The sequence below is a fragment of the Hemiscyllium ocellatum genome, chromosome 34 (assembly GCF_020745735.1).
Source record: "Hemiscyllium ocellatum isolate sHemOce1 chromosome 34, sHemOce1.pat.X.cur, whole genome shotgun sequence".
Lineage (NCBI taxonomy): Eukaryota > Metazoa > Chordata > Chondrichthyes > Orectolobiformes > Hemiscylliidae > Hemiscyllium > Hemiscyllium ocellatum.
The window spans coordinates 17575780-17593945 of record NC_083434.1 but is presented as its reverse complement, the minus strand read 5'-3'; the positions used below and the strand labels follow the sequence as shown (position 1 = coordinate 17593945).

The following is an 18166-nucleotide window of genomic DNA, read 5'->3' as shown; positions in this document are numbered from 1 at the left end:
ACTGTCTTTAGTGTAAGGCCCATCTTTAATTGTCATTGAGAAGGTGGTGAAGAGCCACCTTCCTAAACCACTACTGTCCATGTGATGTATATCCTCACTGCTGTTCAGAGAGGGATTTCCTGATTTTTACCCAATTACAAGGAAAGAATTGTTGTTTTAAGTCAGCATGTTGTGTGACTTGGGAGGAATTTGCATGGGTTCTCATATATGTATTATGCTAGGTAATGAAAATCTCATCAATGTAATGTACTGACAAAGGAACCTTGGCAAGGTACTGCAGTATGTTCTGTGGATCCTATGCACTACCATTGTACACTACAATGTTTAGTGTGGTGTTTGGGGTAATGATCAAGCAACCTGCTTTGACCAGAATGTTGTGGAATTTCTCAGTATTTTGCTGTCACCCAGGCAAGCAGGCCATATTCCATCACATTCCTATCTTGTGCCTTGTTGCAGGATTTACAGAGTCAGAAATTGAGTTACTTGCTCCAAAATTGCTCATCTCTGATCTTCTCTTTAGCTACTATATTGTATATGTGTATGGCTAGTTTAGTTCATTTTCTGGTTGATGGTAAACATCAGGAAGTTGACATTGGTGGACTAGACGATGTTGATTCTGTTCGGTGTCAAGGGGAGATGGTTAGTTTCTCTCTCGTTGATGATAGTCACTGTATGACGTTTGCATGGCATGCATACAACTTGCCACATACTAGCCTAAGCCTGAATGATGTGCAGGTTTTGTTGCCTGTGAGCACTGACTGATTCAGTATCACACTGAAGAATTATACTGAACATTGTGCAATCATTAGAGAACATACCCACCTCTTAGCTTAGGATGGAGGGAAGGTCATTGCTGTAGGTGAACACTAATCTGAGGAACTCTGATATTGATGTCCCTGAAGCTGAAATGGTTGCCCTCCAATAATCTTTCTTGTTCTATGTATGACTCCAACCAGTTGAGATACTTCTTAGTTTCTAACTGATAAAAGTTTGGTCAGGTTCCTTCATTACATTTTCAAATGCTGTCTTGATGTCTCAGGGCACTTTCTCATCTCATCTCTTAAGTCCAGCTCTTTTGTCTGTGCTTGGACAAATCTGGAGTCAAATGGCCCTGATAGAACTCAAACTGAGCACCCATGAGCAGGTTATTGTTGACTAAGTGTGATTAACCGCATGATGACTGGGGTAATACATGACCAGGTTTCTGCTTTTTGTGAACAGGACTGGATATTTTCACATTGTTGCTGTACCAGAGCAAGTGCAAGTCTTTAACACCACAGTGGAATCTCACGGTCTTTTTCTACATCCACTGATGTCAGCCATTTCTTGACATCATGTGGAATAAAATCCATTTGCCTGACAACTGGATTTTTGACGATGGGGATCGCTAGATGGACCATTCATTTGGCACTTCTGGCTGAAGGTTGTTGCAAATACGTCAGTCGTGTCCTTTGTGCTGATATACTCGGCTCCCCATTATTGAGGATGGAAATACTTGTGGAGACTCCTCCGCTGATTAGTTTGTTTAACTGCCGACCTCCATTCATAACTCGATGCAACAGGGGTTAAGCCCTTTAAACTAATCTATTGTTTGTGGATCACTTATCTCTGTCAGTCACATTCTGCTGCTTCTGGTTTGTCTCGCATGTAACTTCATCGGGTTGGCACATCATGTTTATTACTGTCTGGCACTGCTCCTTGTTATTTAAAAAGGATTTGTTCCCATGTTTAATTGGTGGTAATAGTAGTGTGAGGGATATGTTTGACCATGCAATTATAAATTCAGGTTCAATACACTTTTACTTCTAATGCCTACAACACCTCGTGGTTGCTAGGTTGTGAGCTGGTGGATTCTATTCCAAATCTTCAAGTGGTGGTAGTGCTGAGCAACAAGATAGAAGTTAGCTTCAGTCACTACTGGAAGGTGTTCATCTCAACCTAGAGGCATCTCTGCATGGTTCATGGCAGGGTTCTAGATCCAAACAATCTACCATGGGATACCATTGCTGCTCAATTACTTTCCGTCCATCTTAAAATCAGAAGCAGGTTGCTCACTGAGGATGGCAGTCAGGACCATTCACGACTCTTCATGTGCTGAAGCAGTCCATGTCTAGGAGCAGTATAACTAGTCAATGTTCAGGATTGAGCTGAGGTGTTTGGCATGAGCAATACTTTCCATGAGTACCAGGAAATGCTCACTTGCAACAAGAATAAGCCTAGTTAGAATTACCACTTTGAAATACCTGACCATTAACAATCTGTGAGGAGAGCTGGTAGAGGAGGGGTTACCATTGACCAGGAACTGAACTGGATCAGTTGCATAAATACTGTAGTTTCAATATTTGATCAGATATTGGATTTTGTGCAGTGAATAACTCATCAAATGAGACCCTAAAAGCCTATCCAATGCTGACTAGGTGCCAGTCGTGAATATAATGCTCTCATTTTACTTGGATGAACATTGCTCCAAAAATAATCAACTTGGTTTTCAGGACAAATGAAAACTCTTGATTAACACCACTTTGGCCATCTCAAACTTTCACTTGCTTGACCACTTGTGTATCATGGTTGCATCAATGTGCAGCACTCAAGATGTTTTACAGAACGATGATCAAACATGTTGCCGGGAAAGGAGAATTTGAGATATAAAAATAGCCTTTAAGAGTAGGGCTTTTTTCACTAGAGTGAAGGAAGTTGAGGAGTGAAAGAAACAAAGAAAGTTTACAGCCCAGGAACAGGCTCTTCGGCCCTCCAAGCCTGAGCCGATCCAAATCTACTGTCTAAACCTCTCGCCCAATTCCTGAGCATCTGTATCCCTCTGCTCCCCACCTACTCATGCATCTGTCCAGATGCATCTTAAATGAATCTACCGAGCCTGCCTCTATCACCTCTGCTGGCAACGAGTTCCAGACACCCACCACCCTCTGTGTAAAGTACTTGCTGCGTGTATCCCCCTTAAACTTTTCACCCCTCATCTTGAAAGCGTGACCTTTTTGAGGTTTATAAAGTCATGTGGTTAATAAATAAGGTGAATGACAAGGGGATTTTCCTTAGCATGGGGTGATCAAAACTAGAGCTCATTGGTTAAAGGTGAAAGGGAAAAAATTTAAAAGGGACCTAAGGGGCAACGTTTTCATGCCAAGGGTATTGCATGTATGGAATGAGCTGCCAGACGGACTGGTGGAGGCTGGTATTTTTACAACATGTAAAAGGCATCTGGGATAGGAGCCAAGTGCTGGCAAATGAGTCTAGATTTATTAAGGATATCTGGTCGGCATGGACTTGTTGGACCGAAGGGTCTGTTTCCATGCTGTACATCTTCATGACTCTGCGTCTATGACATGAGGGGCAACTTTTTTTTAACATGGAAAGTGGTTCATGGTGGAATGAACTGCCAGAGAAAGTGGTGGATACAGGTACAACATTTAAAATACATTTGGAGAGGTTCATGAATAGGAAATATTTGGAGGGATATGGGCGCAATGCAGCCAGGTGGGGCTAATTTACTTTGAGAACAGTCGGCATGGACCAGTTAGACTAAAAGGTCTGTTTCCAAGCTTTATGACTCAATAATAAAGGTTGTTTCAGTAGCCACCTCCCAGATAGCTACCAACTTGAAGGGCAAGAGCAGGAGATGCATGGAAATATCACCACTTGCTAGTTCCCTTCCAAAGTTCACATTTATCCTGACTGGAAACAACATTGCCATTCCCCCGCATTGTGTTCAAAATCTTGGAACCACCTCGTTAACAGAACTCTAGGGGTGCCTATACCATCAGGATTGTAGCAAAAAGGCAACTCACCACCAACTACTAGAGGGCAATTTAGGAATTGACAATGATGCTGATCTTGTCAGTGATGCTCACATCCAATTAATTATCTCAGAAAACTGCTCTTGTTTCCAACTATAGGTCGTTATGCTATAACGTGCATTTCGTTAACATGAATTTGCTGTAATGTGATATATGAATTGGGACACTGTTTCTGAAGTGCAAAGTTTTATGATATGTGTTGGCTGCAACCTGATTACATTGCCAAAACTTTAAGCGCAGTTTCTAAAATGCAATTTTTCTATAATACAGGGTTGCGCAAGAACGCAACCCCCTGTATATTGACCCTGGGACACCTCTAGCATATTCCTCAAAGCAATCTTAAAAATAATGACGTGGAACCGCTTTTCAGTGTGGCGAGTGAGAGGTAGGGGTAGTGGTTTGATTTCTTATGCATTCTTTTTCTACTAACAAAGCAATGTTGACCAAGAAACAGCAAAAAATGTTAGAAAGTGGATTGCACATCCACTTTAAAAACAGATGAAGTTCTATTTACATACCAAGCACCTTGATGCTTTAAAGTGTGTAATTATGAATTTTTATTGAAGCATCATTGGTGAAAGCCTCAGTCTGGGGCTGGACCTGTTATATCTGTAAATGGCAAATGGTCCCTGAGCTGACGCTGATTTGCAGTGAGGCTTCCCAGCTGAAGATTAATCTTCAGCCATCAATGGTTTTATTTAAAAGGCTATAATCATTTCAGCAACATTCTTACAGATGAAGGGGAAACTGGACTACTGTTTCCTCCTCATCAGAAGGCTGTTGCAGTGCCATAATCAGGACCCATTATAGTCTTCACCTCTCTCTCTTTCTTTCTCCCTCTCCCCCTTTCGCATTTTCTCTCTCTCTCTCTCCCTTCGTTGCCCCGCCACCTCACTGCCATGAATTAACCACCAAAAATTCACTATCCAATTGGATAAGTTACCAGAGGATGTATGACGCTAACCCATTGCAATTATTTAGATGTGGGGTGAGGATGAATTGCTCACAACCCTCCTGCCTGTGATTTTAGCCACAAACAAGATACCCAAAAATTGGCCTAAATGAGTTGCTTGGCCAAAGAATCTGATGTGCTATACAAAACTATGCTGTTATTGTATCAAGTACTAGTAAGACTGATAGAGACTAGTGATTGATTTATTTCTAGTAGACTGGTGTGATATTAAAAATCATTTGAAATTGTCAGAGCTGTCTTGGAATTGAAATCCCTTAGATGTTTGTTGAAGTAAAAGTATCAAGTTGTCAATCCAACTGCTGGTTTCATTCAGTTGTCTTAGAAACATAGAATAGAAATGTACAGCAGTCCACAGAAATCATCCGAAGAGCACGCCACCCTGACGCCCCTCCCTACTCTGTCCCTGTAACCCAGGGCTAAGCCATCCTAGCCTGCGCTTCCCTGGACATTATGGGGCAATTTAGCATGGTCAATCCACCTAACCTGCACATGCTTGGACTGTGAAAGAAGCCAGAGTACCGGGAGGAAATCCATGCAGATACGAGGAGAATATGCAAATTCCACACAGACATTCACCCAAGGGTAGATTCGAACCTGGATCCCTCGTGCTGTGAGGCAGCAATACTAACCACTGAGCCACCGTGCCACCCTAAATGAGCTAGGTGAGTTCTTTAAAGCTTGAAAGGGTTTGATTGGACAGATCTAAAAAAAAGGTTCCATTTACAGGGTGAGTCCAAAACAGTAGGCAGTACCCATAAGACCATTACTAATTCCAGTCGTGAATTCAGGAGAGAACATTTTATCAAGAAGGTACTCAAAATGTGAAATGCATTGCCACAAGAAGCTGAGGATAGATGCATTTCATGGGAAAGTGGATAAATACATCTCAGAGAAAGCAATGTGAAGATGTGCTAGTAGGGCCAGATGAAAAGAGATTGGAAGAAGTTCCTGTGGAGCATAAATATCAAGATAAACCTTTGGGCCAGATGGTGTATTTCTGCGGTGGAGACTTAATGTTAATGGAACTTTTATTTGGGCAAATGTTGCCAAAGTTACAGGAGTCAAAATCTTTACTGGAAGGAGGAATTTCTGAATAAATAATAACTGTAAAGGTGATTTGCTTTCTGAAGTTCAGTAGGGAGTGATGTCTTTAATATGTACAATTTATCTATGATTGACTGGTATTCATACAAATGTGAGACAGCTCCTTGCAGCAGATCTTACTGGTTGAAATATGAATGAGGGCATGTGAAACAGTTCAAAGGTAGAATACAAATCCAAGTCAACATTGACCTTGTTGGGCTTAAATATTAAATGTGGAATGGGGAGTTTGCACATTGCATTTCCAGTCTTTATTGTCCTGAAAGTTTCTTGTCTGGATCTTGTAAGAATCGCTATTAAATACCTTATGTTAGAAAGCTGTTAAGGGTATTGGTGTTGACAACTTTATTGGAAAAAAATATGCATATCTTTTTCAATATGAATTAGAATTAGACTTACAGGGATACATGAGTACAGCAAAAGTTGTACAACATCGTCATTTCCAGTGCCATGTTAGGTATGAAGATACCTAGGTACAAGATCTGAGATATAAATTAAGAAAATGAAGAAAAAATGTTCAAGGATCAGCATTGCAATCCTCATGAAGTGAGGTACAAAGGTGCCTAGGTACAAAATCTTAGGTATAAATCAAACAAAGGTCGAAGTTCAGCATTACAGTCTAAAGCAGGAAGTCTCTGCTGGGTTTCACCTCAAGGCTGGGAGTCCACGTTGTGCTTTCTTGAGGTTGGGAGTCCACATTGGGCTTCGCCTCGAGAGCAAGAGTCCGCGCAGGGCTTCCTCGAGGAGGCCGGGAGTCCCCAGAGTTCATGTTGGCTCAACTCTCAGCCGTTGATGCTGTCTGGGGAATGGAGCTAAGTGGCGAGAAAAGAAATGAAAGAAGGAAAAGAAAATCTGAAAGTAGGAGAAGAACGGGTGGAGTGAACAAGCTCTGGCGTAAGAACCCTATTCCTCCACCATCTTCCCAGCCTGTCAGAATGAAATTTCATAAACTGGTATAATATTATAGAAAAGGAATATTGTGCAGAATGTGAAAACTCTAAAGTTATTAGAAATATCTAACTTGAAACGACCATCAATTCAAACACTGCCGACCAGCTGTCAGCCTGCCTTATTTGGGGTCCTTAATTTAATAAACCATCACCAGGTGCCTTCCTTTATTTGCCTTGTTGTCATACAGTGGCTGAATCACAGTTGCACAATTTCCTCCTTGCTCTTTAACTGAGTAATCGAAGCCTTTGTTTCTTCCGGATACCTTTGATTAACTTGACTGTAGTCTTCCTTCAGACAATGCTGATCACTCTGTGCCAAAGAACTTTGGCTGAAAGTATTTTCAAAGTGAAGAGAAACTAGAAACTATGGAGCAGTGGGGATATTTAGCAATCCAAGTGCAGAATGCATTAAAATGTAGTGAATCAGTGAAAGACCTCATTTAGAAAACTAATGTAATGTTTGTCTTTATCTTGAAGAAAAATGAATTGCTGTGCTCTGGAATTCATATTGCAGTTATAAAAAGACCTGATTAGATTCCGTAATTCTGTATTTTGATTCTTCTATCTGGAGAGGCTGTCTACGAATCGAATGCACAATAAGTAGATTAGCAAAAAATGGTGATCCTGTAATCTCCTCAGTCTGTCACAACTTTACTCGTCTGTTCTATTAATGCCTCTTTGGTCAACAATCATTTGAACTTGTTGCTCCAGTCTTAGTAATATACCTTTCTGTGTGACGTTCCTCCTCCACTTCTACATCCTCACCGAACCCTATTGGAGGGTGTACCTAGCTTTCATTTTTTGGAAATTAGTCTGTGGATGAGAATTAAATATTGTTTTTAATTTTGTTCTACCATTTCTGCAGGCAGGCGCATATTGGGTAATTCTTGTTCTGATCACTATAGTATATAGATACTGTGCATAATCCACATTCCGTAACCATCACTTGCTATGCTTAATAATTCTGCATATAAATTTCATATATTCATGCTGCTAGTTTTCCCTTTCGAGAAATGTAATTACAGTATTATTAAAGTGTGGCCCATAGTAACAACTTGCAGTAATATAGTTCCATCAGCGTATACAAATAAATATGCCAAGGGCATCTCAGGAAAGTAAAGGAAAAATAATTTATCACTATTTACTGTTTTAACCTGGCATCTGATTAATGGTATGCAGACACATTGGTAATATTAGCCCTCTTATGAATGTAGAGACTCGCCTGAAAATTATGTTTTTAGATGAAAATATATAGCATTACTGAACCTACATTTTGAAGCAGTTGCATTTAATGTTAAGCAAAATTATTTTGCTGGGTGAAAATAAATATTGTTAGTCAGCATTTCTCATCTCAAACTCATCCTATCTTGAATTGCGAATTTGAATCAACCTCTTTCTTTTCTCATCCAAAATCTACTTCTGATCCTAATTCTAAAAGCCCACGATGACAAATTGCAAAAGCCAAAGGGATATGAACAGCTATTTTCCGATTAAAATTATAAAGTTTTGTATTAGCTACAGTACCAAGCAGCTATTTAATGCTTTCTACTCCAATATCTACCTACTTCTTTCTTTTAATGCACTAAATGTTCTAGAATAGTTCACAAACAATGTGAAACAAAACTCAGCTCCCTAGTTCAATGCTATTAGACCCAGGTCAAAAAGGCGTGCTTCACCTCCGTGTCGCAAAGAAGAAGAAAGATGGAAAAGTAGAGAAATTTAGGGAGGCTGGAGCATGGGCATAGAACATAGAACAATACAGCGCAGAACAGGCCCTCCAGCCCTCGATGTTGCGCTGACCTGTGAACTATTCTCAGCTTGTCCCCCTACACTATCCTAAAATCATCCCTGTGCTTATCTAAGGAATGTTTAAATCTCCCTAATGTGGCTGAGTTGACAACATTACCAGGTAATGCATTCCAAGCCCTTACCACTCTCTGTGCAAAGAACCTGCCTCGGACATCTGTCTTAAATCTATCACCTCTCAACTTGTAGTTATGCCTTCGCGTACACGCTGACATCGACATCCTAGGAAAAAGCCTTTCATTGTCTACCCTATTTAATCCTCTGGTCATCTTGTATGTCTCTATGAAATCCCCTCTCAGCCGCCTTCTTGCCAATGAGAACAGACCCAAGTCTCTCAGCCTTTCCTCATAAGACCTTCCCTCCAGACCAGGCAACATCCTGGTAAATCTCCTCTGCACCTTTTCTAATGCTTCCACCACCTTTCCGAAATATGGGGACCAGAATTGTTCACAATATTCCAAGTGTGGGCGCACCAGTGTTTTATATAGTTGCAGCATGATATTGCGGCTCCAGAACTCAATCCCTCTACGAATGAAACCTAACACACCGAATGCCGCCTTAACAGCGCTATCAACTTGGTTGGCATCAGAAAGCATGATTGCCGATGGTGCAGTGATGAATGTTACATTCCCTATGAAAATCAATAAGTTAAAAGAGATCAATTTACCAAATGAGATCATCAAAAAAATTGGCAAATTTTCACCTTTAACAATGAAGCCAAAATCAGCATGAATTAGTTGGCAAATTGACATCAATACAAACTATAAGTTGTGTTTTAAATAACAAATACAAAAAAGATAGATCTCTCTTATGCAGTTGGCAGTCCCCTTAGCATTTATGACATCACTTTCAACCAGAAAGTTCTTTAAACGTCCATTCTCTCATTTAGAGTTACGTTTCCTTTCTCCATGCAGGACTTAACCCCTTAATCTTCTTTAACAGCTGCTCCCAACCAACCCAAATTTCACAGAAATGCTTTTCACAAATATGGCCACCTGCTTCAAGAATCTCTTTAAAATAATTGAAGCAGCTACAATGACTTTATTTTTCATTTCCCTGCTCCTGGATGGAGCTTTCAGACTTCCTTTTCAAGCTGATGCACCCCCCACCTCCAACGCACGCACAACACCCTCACTACTGCTGCAACCCCCTCAAAGCGTTAGTGTTTATATTCAGCCAGCGTCCATTTCCTTCACAGGCTGACATCACAACCCATTTCCTAGTAACCTGAGGTTGTAATTCTCTTTCAGCTTAGGACTCCCCAAGGAAAGGCTTTGAGATCACATATAGTACGCCCAACGAACTTCGGACAAGCCAACTGTGCTACAAACAGCTTGCATACACTTCCACAATGATCCTGCAAGCCACAGATTTCTTCACAATGACAACTGGAGAAGCTCCAAATGCTAAAGTTGGTGGAATGGATAGATCTGGGAGTACTTAGAGTTGAAGGGGGTTCCAGAAGTAAGATGGGCCAAGGCTCTGAAGAGACTTGGAAGTGAGGATGAGAATTTTGAAATCATTTATTTGAAATTCCCTACTTGTTGTTTTGAAGTTTCTATGAAAAATTCCAACAAATATGTCAATGCCTACATTAAAGTAGGAGACAGAGGAATGCAATTACAATTACATTTGAAGCACAAAAGCACATTGTGATATGGTATAAAATAAGAGTTCAGAAAGTAAATTGAAAGTGTAATTACTTTATTTCTTTTAAACATGCTCAAACTTGGTGTCACTTAAAACTAGACTGTGCGTCACTTCACAAATTGAAATAATTGTCCCTTTTTTTATTGTAGTAAAAAGTGAGGTCTGCAGATGCTGGAGATCAGAGCTGAAAATGTGTTGCTGGTTAAAGCACAGCAGGTTAGGCAGCATCCAAGGAACAGGAAATTTGACATTTCGGGCCAGAGCCCTTTTTTATTTCCCAAATTATCACATTCAATTAGTTTGAGCATACCTGTAATACACTCAGATCTAAGTGGCTGAAATACCGTATTTATAAGACAATTAAAATCTTTGTACAACTGATGAACAAGAAAAGCCCTGGTGTCACATTTATTTTACAGGCTAACTTGTCTGCACAACTGCAATTAGCCACTAATTGGCTTTGGGATGCGTCTGTTATTTGCAGACAGGAGACCCATGTTCAAATCCCACATGCTGCAGAATTGTGTCATAACATCTCTGAAAAGGTTGGTTAGATAATATCTGCAGGAGTAGTTGAGCAGCGAGCATTTTCACTGAGGTCAGTTTGAAATTGCAGCTTTAAAGAGGTAGACCAGATTTAAAAATAGTTTACTGTAATTCAGTAGCAGAATGCTTTCTTCAATGAATTGTATTCATAGCAAAGAGGAGAGGAAGGAGTAATAGGATATCTATCACAAAACCGGTCTGCTGGATTTCAAAGACCGTTCCTGAAAGACAAAGTTTTAATGAAGCATGAATCCAAGAGAAAAATCATGGACCGACTTGAGTTCAATTTCTGTCAATAGTGCCTCACTGGGTGGTAGAATGGAATGCTGCCTCGCATATGTAAAGAAGCATTTCATGAAGGTAGATTGAGAAAGGTTAATTTTGTTAAAACAGTGGTTTTCAAAGCATGATCTCTTGACCACCTTTGCATGATTCAGGTTGGTCCTAAATTCAAGCCACTTTGGCTAACCCAGCTTTGACCAAGGAACCAGAAACGAGACAACCCTGCAATACTGGAGTTCTCCTTTCCAGCACATGGAGAGTTATGTCATTATTGGAAGAGCTGTTCCTCAGAATTACCCATCCCACTGACATGGCAACATTGGTACATGGTTGAGACAGAGACTTTTTTTGTGCCCTCAACTTTGATAATGGATCCTTGATGTCTCATGGGATCAGGACAGATACAGACAAGAAAACCTCCTGCTGGTTATTTTATTGTTGTCATTCAGCTGATAAATCAATATTCCTCCCTGTTGAACACTATTTGGAAGAATCACTAAGGTGGCAGGAGTATAGAATGCATTTTGGGTGATGAAATTCATTGCCCTTCACAAGAATAGCTCAATAGCATCTCAGCTGACCAAGGCCTAAAGTACATACATTCTAGATTGGGTCTGTAGCAGTTGTTGAAGGAACCAAGGAAAGGGGAAAAATGCACATGATCCCATCCTTACCAATCTATCTGTAGCTGATGTATTTGTCTTTGACAGCATTGCTAGAAGTGGCAATGCCACAAGCCTTGTGGAGTTGAGGTCCTGAATTCACATTGAGGATAACCTTCATGTTGTGTGACACGACCACCATGCTGAATGGGAAAGATTTTCAAACAGATTTAGCAATTCAAGACGGAGCAACTGGGGACTATCACTACCAGCAGAATTGTATACTTATGCCATCCCAGCTGTTTGTACTACCAGACTCGTCAGATTCCAGATTGAAACCTGGCTTGGTCTTTTTTTTTAGTTAACACATGGTCATTCACTGAAACATAGCCACATAAGTCTTCAGTTTTTTTCATTGACAACAGAAGCGAAGTTTATTACCCAAAAGATGAATATGAATAAGAGAAACCAAGTTACCTAGATATAAAACACAATTTGAAAGATCTTAAAAAAATGTTTCTTGACATTATCTGTTACAAATACTCCAATCTGGAGAAACTACCCTCAATATCGAAAGTTTGTCAATTTAAGGATTCTCCCCAGTTCTTTGTAAAGTGTAGTAACTGTGCTTTCCCTGAACTGTCCAGTACTCTTTATAGGAGAGAGACTATATTTGCTTCTGAGCTCAGTCAGGTCTCTTTCAACTACCCTAAGAGTTTCCCATCTCTGGGTTTTTGAATTAAATCAGTCCTTGATTTCAGAACCAAAAAACAAGCTAATTGCCTTCAATGCTTACCCTGCCTGTCATAAATTACTGCAGGAAACAAGCAATTTTCTATACATCCTACAGGGATTCTGGACTCTTTGGCACATACTGGATTAAGTCAGTACTCAAGAGAACTATTTGAGCTACTTTTAGAAAAGTAACCAATCTCGTGAGCCACTGTTTTTAAAATCTAAATTTGTTGTTTACATACATATGTAAATAACTTTCATCACAATATAACCATGCACCAAATTCATGGCCTAGAACATCCCCTATTCTGCCAATTCCCTCAAACTTGCTGATTGCTTGGGTTCAATGAAGATGAGAGAAGTCCAGTAGCTATATTAGGCACAGCTAATAATAAACTAAAAATGGTGAAGCTTCAACAAAGGGCAATTTGCCAAATTGTATGAGCAGTATGCAACAGATGGATGCAAGAATAAATGGAACAAATCTTAGTTCTGCAATCCTGCTGCAACTAGCAATGAATGATGGTGCACGATTAAACAACCCACTGACCGTGGATACTACACACCCCATCTTCTACGGCGGGGGAGCCTAACACATCTGATGCATGTGCAGGCACTTTCAGCCAAAAGTACTTAGTGTACAATCCATCTCAAACTCTTCTTGAGATCCCTAATGTCACAGCCAATCTGATTCGCTCCATATGATTCCAAGAAACAGCTGAAGGCACTGCATATTGCAAAGATTGTGGGCCCTGATCATATTCCAGCAATAGTACTGTAGACTTGTGCTCCAGAAGTAGTCAGACAAGTTATTCCAGTATAGTTACAACCCTGCCACCTACTCGACAAGATGAAAAGCTGCCCAGATATGTCTTGTGCACAAAAATTCAGATATATCCACTTTGGAAAATAACTTTCCCATCAGTCCACTCTCAAATGCCATCAAAATGATGGAAAGGGTCATCGACCGTTCTACCAACCAGCACTTGTTCAATTAACTCACCTGCTCACTGATGCTTAGTTTGGGTTCTGCCAGGCTCACTTGTATCTGAACTAAATATCATGTTGGCCCAAACACCACAGGAAAGTGAAGATGATTGTCTTTGATATTATGGCAATGTTAACCCAGTGTAGCATCAAGGAGTCCTTACAAAAGTGGAGTCAGTGGGGGTCCAGACCATATGTCTGCTAGCACAAAGAAAGAATGTGTTATGTTTAATTCATTTGTGGGATGTGGGCATTGCTTTTATTTTAGATTCCCTACAGTGTGGAAAGGGGCCCTTCAGCCCAACAAGTCCACACCGACCCTCCGAAGAGTAACCCACCCAGACCCATTTCTATCTGACTAATGCACCTAACACTATGGGCAATTTAGCACGGCCAATTCACCTGACCTGCACATCTTTGGACTGTGTGAGGAAACCGGAGCGCCCGGAGATACAGGGAGAATGTGCAAACTCCACACAGACAATCGCCCAAGGCTGGAATCGAACCTGGGTCCCTGGTGCTGTGAGGCAGCAGAGCTAACCACTGAGCCACTGTGCCGCCACCACCATGCTGGACCAGCATATAATGTCAATCTCTCATTGTCTTTCAGAAGGTGTTGATGAGCTGCCTTCTTGGCAGTTGCAGTCATGATGTAGGCAGATTGAGAATGCTATTAGGGAGAGAATTTCAGGATCTTGGCGCAGTGACCCTGAAAGAAGAGGTTGCCCTTATTTTTCTACATGGTGCTGGTCATGGGTTTGGCAGGTGCTGTGTAAGGAACCTTAGTGAATTTCTGCAGTGCGTCTTGTGGATAGTACTGAGCATCAATGGTGGAGGGAGTGTATGTTTGTGGATGTGGTGCTAATCAAGCAGGCTGCTTTCTCCTGAACAATATCAAACTTCTTCAGTGTTGCTGGAGCTGGTGAATATTCCATAACACTCATGCCTTGTGTCTTGTGTGATGGATTTGGAGAATGGAGTAATGTTTTGGTGCCATTATCGATTCATTTGAGGCTATAAGTAAAGCAAGCTCTAATACGTGAAAATCCTGCAGAATGCTTCCAGCATTATACATTAGCACTGTATAAAGAAAATTCATTTTGATCTTACACAGTAATATACCCTAACCCTTTAGAGTTAAACAGTCTCTATTGTCTTGTGATTGGCAAACATTACTGTTCAGTCATTCATCTGTATGTCTGAGGACCTAAATATTTTCATTGTTAGAAAATGTTTTTCCAGTTATTTTTGGCATGGTAAATTTCTGTCCATAAATTGGAATTGAGCTAAATTAACTAACATTATGGACCAAGCCATGGAATATGTACCACATATGCTGACAAGGCTACATTGTTTGACTGCGATATATCCTCATGAGTTCAGAGTGATTATTGTTAAGGGAATAGAGCCAAAGGGAGGACGTGGTACTGTTGAAAGTCAGTTAATATTAGTTGAGGAAAGTAATTTTTCACTATCTCAGAAGCATTTTTAATGAGAATTGTTGGATTCAAGCAGCAAGCTTCATACCGACAGCAAATAAATTGATTTGCAAATGTTGCGTCCGTTTCACTTTGTATATTGGTCATAGAATAGATGGAAACTTGTAAGATTCTGAAGGGATTGCTCAGAGGATGTTACCTCTTGTGGGAACTAAGAGACGCTGTTTTAGAATAAGGCATCTGCTGTTTAAGATGGAGATGGAGAGGATAGTTTTTTCTGGGTTGTTGGTCTTCTTTTTGTCAGCAGCTGGGATTGTGTCATTGAATATATTCAAAGCTCAATTAAACAAATATTTGATCTACAAGGCAGGCTAGGTTTATGGAAGCCGATCAAAGTGGATTTGAAGCTCTCATCTGATCAATCATGCTCTTAATGAGTTGACAAGAGTTGACTTAGTGGCTGAGTAACCAGTACTGCCTCTGACTTGTTCTTGGTTCTTATGTTTTTACAGTGTAGTTCAGATTGGAGTCCTGGGATTTTTGCCAAGTGACTGTGAAAGATGGACATATAGCTCCACGTTAAGGTGGTAAAAGACTTGGAGTGAACGATACAGATATTGGTGTTTCCATCTATCTGCTGCCCTTATCCTTCTAGGTAGTAGAAATAGTGGACTTCGAAGATGGAACTGAAAGAGTCTTGACAAGTTATTGCAGTCCATCTTATTGATGTTATGTAGGCCGTTCTGCTATAACGCGACAGTTGTGTTCCTTTGCAACCTTGCGCTATAGAAAATCGCTCTCCCCGTTCAGTAGAAAGTTTGCATTATTCAAACATTCCTGATGAAGGGCTCATGCTCGAAACGTCGAATTCTCTATTCCTGAGATGCTGCCTGGCCTGCTGTGCTTTGACCAGCAACACATTTGCAGCTGTGATCTCCAGCATCTGCAGACCTCATTTTTTACTCGAAGATTATTCAAACAGTGCCCACAATTTGTCAATTGCATCATAGTCAATTTGCACTGACAAAATCCATGTTATTGCAGAACAACCTATTGCTGCCACTATAGGCCCATCATGGAGGGAGTGAATGTTTACAGTCATGGTTGGGGTATCAGTCAAGTAACCAGCTTTGTCTTGGGCTGGCTCTAATCTTCTAGAGCTACACTCATCCAGGTAAGTGGAGAGTATTCCACCACAGTCCTGACTTATGCTTTGTGCATGGTGGGCAGACCTAGGGAGTCAGTAGGTAAGTTACTCTCTGCACAATTTTTTGGTCAATGATAACTTCCTGGTTGTTGATCATGTAGGATTCAGTGATTATAATGCTGTTAATTGTGAAAGGGAGATGGTTAGGTTCTCTTGCGCTGGAGTTGGTTTTTGCCTAGTATTGGCGTGGCATGAATGTTACTTGCCACTTATCAGTCCAAGCCTGAATGCTGTTACAGGTTTCTCGCATTTGTGTACAGACTCCTGAATCTGAGTATTTGCAAATTATGCTGAACATTGTGTAGTCATTGAATATCCCACTTCATTGTCAGTGAATATCCCACTTCTGACCTTATTAAGGAGGGAAGGTCATTGGCGATGTAGCTGAAGATAATTGAGCCAAGGACACTGCCCTGAGGAACTCTTTCAATGAAGTCCTGGAACTAAGATAATTGACCTCCAACAACCACAATCATTTTTCTTTTGACCAATCTATGTAGGACTTCAACAAGTTTAGAATTTTCTCTCCCAGTACCTAGTGACTTCAAATTTGCAAGGACCACCTAATCAAAGCAATTCGGTCAACTTTGGATTTCAAACAGCTTACTTCTTACAGGAGTGTTTTCAATGATAAGTTGATCTCAGAGTACTGAATCTAGTTTTAGAGTCAGAGTGGACATGAAAAAGATGTTTCCACTAGTAGAAGAGACTAGGGCTAGAAGGCACCGCCTCATAGTGAAGGCACACCGTTTACAACTGAAATGAGGAGGGGTTTCTTCAACCAGAGGGTAGTGAATCTGTGGAATTTATTGTCGCAGAAGGCTGAGGAGGCCAAGTCATTGAATGTATTTAAGACAGAGAAGGATAGGTCCTTGAGTAGTAATGTGATCATGAGTTGTATAGAGAAGGCAGCGGATTGGTGTTGCAAAATGATTGAATGGGAGAGCAGACCTGGTGGGCTGTATGGTATAATTCTGTCCCTGTACTTTATGGTCAAATGTAGTAACTGTCAGTGTTTTGTGCTGTCTTTCTCTAACCTTTTTAATCTGGTGATTTCCAAATCTGCAGTCCAAATTTGGAAGATAACTGCAAAAGGTGTTGCCTTAAGCATTTCAGGTATAGCTTGGCTTGGAAGTCTAATGTTGATAGCAAAGTGTAATTTGAGAGTCAGTCAGGTATATTTTGTTAGTCAGGATTAATAGTCTGTTTTCTGTTTATAGTTGAATATTCAGAGATAATCTGAAAGCATTAAAATGATTACCAGCAAATTCATTGCTTTTGGAAATGTGTAGTCACAATCACAGTATATAAGGGAATGAAGATTTTAGTTTGTGGGAGATTTCATAGCAGCCTCATACGGGCAAGATATATGAAGACCAAATACTTGAATAAATAGCCTCAGGGTCTGCCAATGGGCTGTGAAATTTGCAGATGATAGGGAAAGAGAATTTTTATGCAGCCTCTGTTGGAGCTGTAACATTAAATATTAATTGTACCAACTATCACCATGCTGCAGTATTACACTTAAATGCACACAGGCATTTGGACCACCAATTCTTCTGGTTCTTTCTGGATGATTGCCAGTGTTTTGATGACAAACAGTAGACTTGTCATCTCCCATAATGAGATAAAACAGAACACTCCTCTTTTTAAATCAGTCCCATGTTTAGTTGTTGAAGAAACAAAACATGCAATTATTATTTTTCCTGCTGGAACTTTTCTCTCCAGGCAAAACACAGATTTTAGAGCCATGTTCAATGTAGCTAATTTTTCAATCAATTCCTGCCAGATAGTCTTTGTTTATTTTCCATTGCTAGTACCCTGAGAGGGTGGCAGTGGATTGCCTTTTTGAACTGCTGAATTCAATGCAGTGAAGGTGTTTCCTTTGTGCTGTTAATTGGGGAATTTCAGGATTTTAGCTCAATGATGAAGAAAGAAGAGTCAAGTAAGTCTCTCCAAATCAGTATTGCCTGTGTCTTGCAATTGATAGTGTTCCTGTCTTATTCTGTTCTACAGGGCGGCACGGTGGCACAGTGGTTAGCACTGCTGCCTCACAGCGCCTGTAGACCCGGGTTC

General features: G+C 40.5%; 1 protein-coding gene across 8 annotated transcripts in view; it reads left to right on the top strand.

The window, feature by feature from the left end:
• elmo1 (engulfment and cell motility 1 (ced-12 homolog, C. elegans)) overlaps nucleotides 1–18166 on the top strand; it is a 281611-nt gene that overhangs the window by 190902 nt on the left and 72543 nt on the right. The window lies entirely within an intron of this gene.